The 6000-nt window shown below is 46.6% G+C and overlaps 1 long non-coding RNA gene across 1 annotated transcript in view; it reads left to right on the forward strand.

Moving 5' to 3' along the window:
* Window positions 1-5078, forward strand: part of LOC134911141 (uncharacterized) — a 36542-nt gene extending 31464 nt beyond the window's left edge. Inside the window, exon 4 of the long non-coding RNA XR_010176348.1 lies at window positions 4733-5078. This is a non-coding gene — a long non-coding RNA (uncharacterized LOC134911141). The remainder of the gene's footprint in view (window positions 1-4732) is intronic.
* Window positions 5079-6000: the final 922 nt, after the last annotated feature.

The following is a 6000-nucleotide window of genomic DNA, read 5'->3' on the forward strand; positions in this document are numbered from 1 at the left end:
CTGGCGGCAATTCACAAGCTGTACTTCCAGCAGGTGAAATCAAGGTACCCCTCCTTCAGCAAGGCCGGGGTTACTATTCCAAAATGTTGTGGTACCGAAACCAGACGGTTCGGTGAGACCCATTCTAAAATTGAAAGCCTTGAACACTTATATACGAAGGTTCAAGTTCAAAATGGAATCGCTCAGGGCGATTATTGCAAGCCAGGAGAATTTCATGGTATCACTGGACATCAAGGATGCTTACCTGCATGTCCCTATTTACCCTCTTCACCAGGAGTACCTCAAAATTGTGGTACAGGATTGTCATTACCAATTCCAGGCGTTGCCGTTGGTCTGTCCCCGGCACAGAGGGTATTTACCAAGGTAATGACCGAAATAATTATCCCGTGCTTGGACGATCTCCTTATAAAGGCGAGGTCCATGGAGCAGTTGTTCGTCGGAGTAGCACTATCTCGGGAAGTGCTACAACAGCACGGCTGGATTCTGAATATTCCACAGTCGCAGCTGGTTCCTACGACGCGTCTACTGTTCCTGGGTATGGTTCTGGACACAGAACAGGATAAAAAGGACTTCTCCCGGAGGAGAAGTCCTAGGAGTTGTCGTCTCTAGACAGAGACCTCCTAATACAAATACAGGTGTCGGTGCATCAATGCACGCGAGCCCTGGGAAAGATGGTAGCTTCTAACGAAGAAATTCCATTCGCCAGGTCCCATGCAAGGATTTTCCAGTGGGATCTGTTGGACAAGTGGTCCGGGTCGCATCTTCAGATGCATCGGCGGATAACCCTGTCTCCAAGGGCCAGGGTGTCGCTGTTGTGGTGGCTGCAGAGTGCTCATCTTCTAGGGGGCCGCAGATTCGGCATACAGGACTGGGTCCTGGTGACCACGGATGCCAGCCTTCGAGGCTGGGGGGCAGTCACACAGGGAAGAAACTTCCAAGGCTATGGAAAAGTCAGGAGACTTCCCTACACATAAATATTCTGGAACTAAGGGCCATTTACAATGCCCTAAGTCAGGCTAGTCCCCTGCTTCAACACCGGCCGGTGCTGATCCAGTCAGACAACATCACGGCGGTCGCTCATGTAAACCGACAGGGCGGCACAAGAAGCAGGATGGCGATGGCAGAAGCCACAAGGATTCTCCGATGGGCGGAAAATCATGTGTTAGCACTGTCAGCAGTGTTCATTCCCGGAGTGGACAACTGAGAAGCAGACTTTCTCAGAAGACACGACCTCCACCCGGGAGAGTGGGGACTTCATCCAGAAGTCTTCCAAATGATTGTACACCGTTGGGAAAGGCCACAGGTGGACATGATGGCGTCCCGCCTCAACAAAAAGCTACAAAGATATTGCGCCAGGTCAAGGGACCATCAGGCGATAGCTGTGGACGCTCTGGTAAGACCGTGGGTGTACCAGTCGGTGTATGTGTTCCCTTCTCTGCCTCTCTTACCCAGGGTAATGAGAATAAAAAGAAGGAGAGGAGTAAGAACTATACTCATTGTTCCGGGTTGGCCAAGAAGAGCTTGGTAACCAGAACTACAAAAAATGATCTCAGAGGACCCATGGCCTCTGCCGCTCAGACAGGACCTGCTGCAGCAGGGGGCCTGTCTGTTCCAAGACGTACCGCGGTTGCGTTTGACGGCATGGCGGTTGAACGCCGGATCCTGAAGGAAAAGGGCATTCCGGAGGAAGTTATCCCTACGCTATTTAAAGCTAGGAAAGAAGTGAACGCAAACCATTATCACCGCATATGGCGGAAATATGTTGCGTGCTGTGAGGCCAGGAAGGCCCCAAAGGAGAAATTTCAGCTAGGTCGATTTCTGCACTTCCTACAGTCAGAGGTGACTATGGGCCTAAAATTGGGTTCCATTAAGGTCCAGATTTCGGCTCTATCGATTTCTTCCAAAATAGAACTGGCTTCACTGCCTGAAGTTCGGACTTTTGTTAAGGGAGTGCTGCATAGTCAGCCCCCGTTTGTGCCTCCAGTGGCACCGTGGGATCTCAACGTGGTGTTGGATTTCCTGAAGTCGCATTGGGTTGAGCCACTTAAATCCGTGGAGCTATAATACCTCACGTGGAAAGTGGTCATGCTGTGAGCCTTGGCGTCGGCCAGGCGTGTATCAGAATTGGCGGCTTTGTCATACAATAGCCCTTATCTGTATTTTATATGGATAAGGCGGAATTGAGGACTCGTTCCCAATTCCTTCCTAAGGTGGTATCAGTTTTTCATGTGAACCAACCTATTGTGGTGCCTGCGGCTACTTGGGACTTGGAGGATTCCAAGTTACTGGACGTAGTCAGGGCCCTGAAAAGTATAGGTTTCCAGGACAGCTGGAGTCAGGAAAACTGACTCGCTATTTCTCCTGTATGCACCCAACAAGCTGGGTGCTCCTGCTTCTAAGCAGACTATTGCTCGCTGGATCTGTAGCACGATTCAACTTGCACATTCTGCGGCTGGACTGCCGCACCCTAAATCTGTAAAAGCCCATTCCACAAGGAAAGTGGGCTCTTCTTGGGCGGCTGCCCGAGGGGTCTCGGCTTTACAACTTTGCCGAGCTGTTACTTGGTCGGGTTAAAACATTTTTGTAAGAGTCTACAAGTTTGATACCCTGGCTGAGGAGGACTTAGAGTTTGCTCATTCGGTGCTGCAGAGTCATCCGCACTCTCCCGCCCGTTTGGGAGCTTTGGTATAATCCCCATGGTCCTTACGGAGTCCCAGCATCCACTTAGGACGTCAGAGAAAATAAGATTTTACTCACCGGTAAATCTATTTCTCGTAGTCCGTAGTGGATGCTGGGCGCCCATCCCAAGTGCGGATTGTCTGCAATACTTGTTTATAGTTATTGCCTAACTAAAGGGTTATTGTTATGAGCCATCTGTTAGTGAGGCTCAGTTATATTTCATACTGTTAACTGGGTATAGTATCACGAGTTATACGGTGTGATTGGTGTGGCTGGTATGAGTCTTACCCGGGATTCAAAATCCTTCCTTATTGTGTCAGCTCTTCCGGGCACAGTATCCTAACTGAGGTCTGGAGGAGGGTCTTGGTGGGAGGAGCCAGTGCACACCAGGTAGTCCTAAAGCTTTCTTTAGTTGTGCCCAGTCTCCTGCGGAGCCGCTAATCCCCATGGTCCTTACGGAGTCCCAGCATCCACTACGGACTACGAGAAATAGATTTACCGGTGAGTAAAATCTTATTTTAATTCCATTCTACAGAAACACTCTTCTCTGTCCCTCTTCCTAAAAACAAACCCACTCCATTGATACATTCACATAACTTTCCCATACCTGCCACCCCAACATCCCCTCCTTCTCACTCCTTCAATTTTGTTCTTATTTTTCCTGCTTTTTCTACTTTCCTCAATTGTTTTTCTCATCTAACCTTAACCCGTCACTATATTATTGAGTTGGGTATGGGATCCCGACAGTTAGGATGCTGGTCATCAGAATACGTCACCCTTACGGTAGGAATCCTGACACTTTTTGGATGGTAAATTAATCCCCAACCTTACCCTACCCGTAACCCTCCCTACCCACAGCCTAACCCTCCCCACCCCTCCCTTAACCTAACCCTCTCCCTGGGGCCTAACCATAAACCCTCCCCCGCCTCTCGCATTCTAACCCTAACCCTCCCTGGCAGTCGGGATTCCGACTGTTGGGTTTCTCAGCAGTGCCAGGTTTCTGGCGCCAATCTTTTGACCGCCAGCATCTCAACCGTCGGGATGCAACTACATCCCATATTTTTTGCTTATGTTGCTGTATGCTTTGTAATATCTTTACTTGCTATACCTTTTGCCTTATGTATTATATTTTTTGTATGCTATGTTTTATTTTTATTCTAAACCTTTCCATAATGTATTCTGTAGCTGGTTTATCTATTGGCGTGTACCTGGAATACTTTGTTAGTGCTCCTTTACTGACCTGGAAACCACAGTGGGGGTCATTCCGAGTTGTTCGCTAGCAGATTTCGGTCGCTGTGCAGCGATGAGGGGGAAAAAAATCGACATTTCTGCGCATGCGTATGCGGCACAATGCGCACGCGCGTCGTACTATTACAACTAACTATGTAGTTTCACACAGGGTCTAGCGAAGCTTTTCAGTTGCACTGCTGGCCGCACAGTGATTGACAGGAAGAGGGTGTTTCTGGGTGTCAACTGACCGTTTTCAGGGAGTGTTCGGAAAAACACAGGCGAGCCAGGAAAAACGCAGGCGTGGCTGGCCGAACACAGGGCGTGTTTGTGACGTCAAAACAGGAACTGAATGGTCTGAAGTGATCGCAAGCGCTGAGTAGGTCTGGAGCTACTCTAAAACTGCACAAAAATATTTTGTAGCCGCTCTGCGATCCTTTCGTTCGCACTTCTGCTAAGCTAAAATACACTCCCAGTGGGAGGCGGCATAGCGTTTGCACGGCTGCTAAAAACTGCTAGCGAGCGAACAACTCGGAATAACCCCCTGTGTTCTAAAACGAAGATATGCTCGAAGTACCATTGAAATAAATGGGATATGCTGTCACATGGTGCTGCATGGGGAGTTTTGCCTGCCGAAACTCTATATTCTCCATTCCCTTTCCTGATCTCCTGAGTAAGCATATCAGAAAACCATGGCATAATATGGTACCCGTATGTTGCTACCCAAAAGGTCATTGGTATTTTGCTGTTTATAAATTTGTAAATGTAGTAATTCCCAGCATCCCATTGCTTTTACTAAAATTCTTTTTTCCCCTTTGCTTTGTAGCCAGAAGACGTTGATAAACAGGCTGTGCCGCGATGCAGCTGTATACTAACAAAAGAAACTGTTCTATTTTAAAGCCCATTTCCAGGAACAGAGGGTATGATCCAAGCTTTCACACCTGCAAAAAACAGACCACATCCCCTGTTTATGTTTGCTCATATTAAGTCAACTTACAAACTCCAAATACTTTGCCCCCGAGAGCTCACCTAGAGACGTGGTTTCGAATTATAAAGTGCCCATGCCAAATTTAAATCATTTCCTGACCATTTGCAGCAGAGCAGGGTATAAGATCCCGCACAGCTTCAACAACTTTGAAAAAAAGAAGAAAAAAAAGAAAAAAATTCCAAAAACAAACAATTTAAAATAAATAAATAATTCTCCAGGATTTGAACTTTTCTATTTTGTACCAAAGTCCTTACAGGAAAATCCTTCAAGGAAAGTGAATGCATGTTTGTTTTGGCTGGAATGTGAAATCTCAGTGGCATTTTGAAGTCAGTTGGTACAAGGTTTATAATTCACAAACTACATAAATAAGAAGTGGTATAGCGGTGGCCGCAATGGGGAATCTGCATTGTGCGGTCTACAGTGTTATTGTTAAACATTTGCAACTGCTATCTTGCCACACGATGACAAATAGTCCATCACAAAGTATAATACTCAAAGCTGTGGCAATTAAAAGATTTTTGGCCAAACCATTTCTTATATGCTGTTAAAGTTTGTGTTTTAGGGGTCTATTCATGTAGCAGTGAAAAGTGTGGAGAATTTAGTCAGTGGAGAAGTTGCCCATGGCAGCCAATCGGCATTGAAGTAACATTTATAATTTGCATACTATACAATTGTAGGGAGCAGCTGATTGGTTACCATGGACAACTTCTCCACTGGTTCACTTCTCCACACTTTTCACAGCTTCATGAATAGACCCTTTAATCTGATGGATAATATACTAATTGCAACCCCAATCAAGTGGCTAGTATTATAAACTCGGGTGCAATCAGCTAGCTAGCATCATACTTGCCTATTCTCCAGGAACGATCGGAAGGCTCCCGAAACTTGGTGGCTGCTCATGAGCGCTAGTATCCAAACGGGTTATATACTATTTACCAGCTGATGGGATGCCGGCTGTCAAGATACCCACAGCCGGTAAAACGACATTGCCATTGTTCAGTTGCGTGAACAACGGCATTGCGTACAAACATGCATTGGTTCATATTGTAGATATCATTTGTCTAGTAAATTCAATAATGTGATTGTTTGCTATGGACTTGGTGGAA

This window comes from Pseudophryne corroboree, chromosome 4, assembly GCF_028390025.1.
Source record: "Pseudophryne corroboree isolate aPseCor3 chromosome 4, aPseCor3.hap2, whole genome shotgun sequence".
Classification (NCBI taxonomy): domain Eukaryota; kingdom Metazoa; phylum Chordata; class Amphibia; order Anura; family Myobatrachidae; genus Pseudophryne; species Pseudophryne corroboree.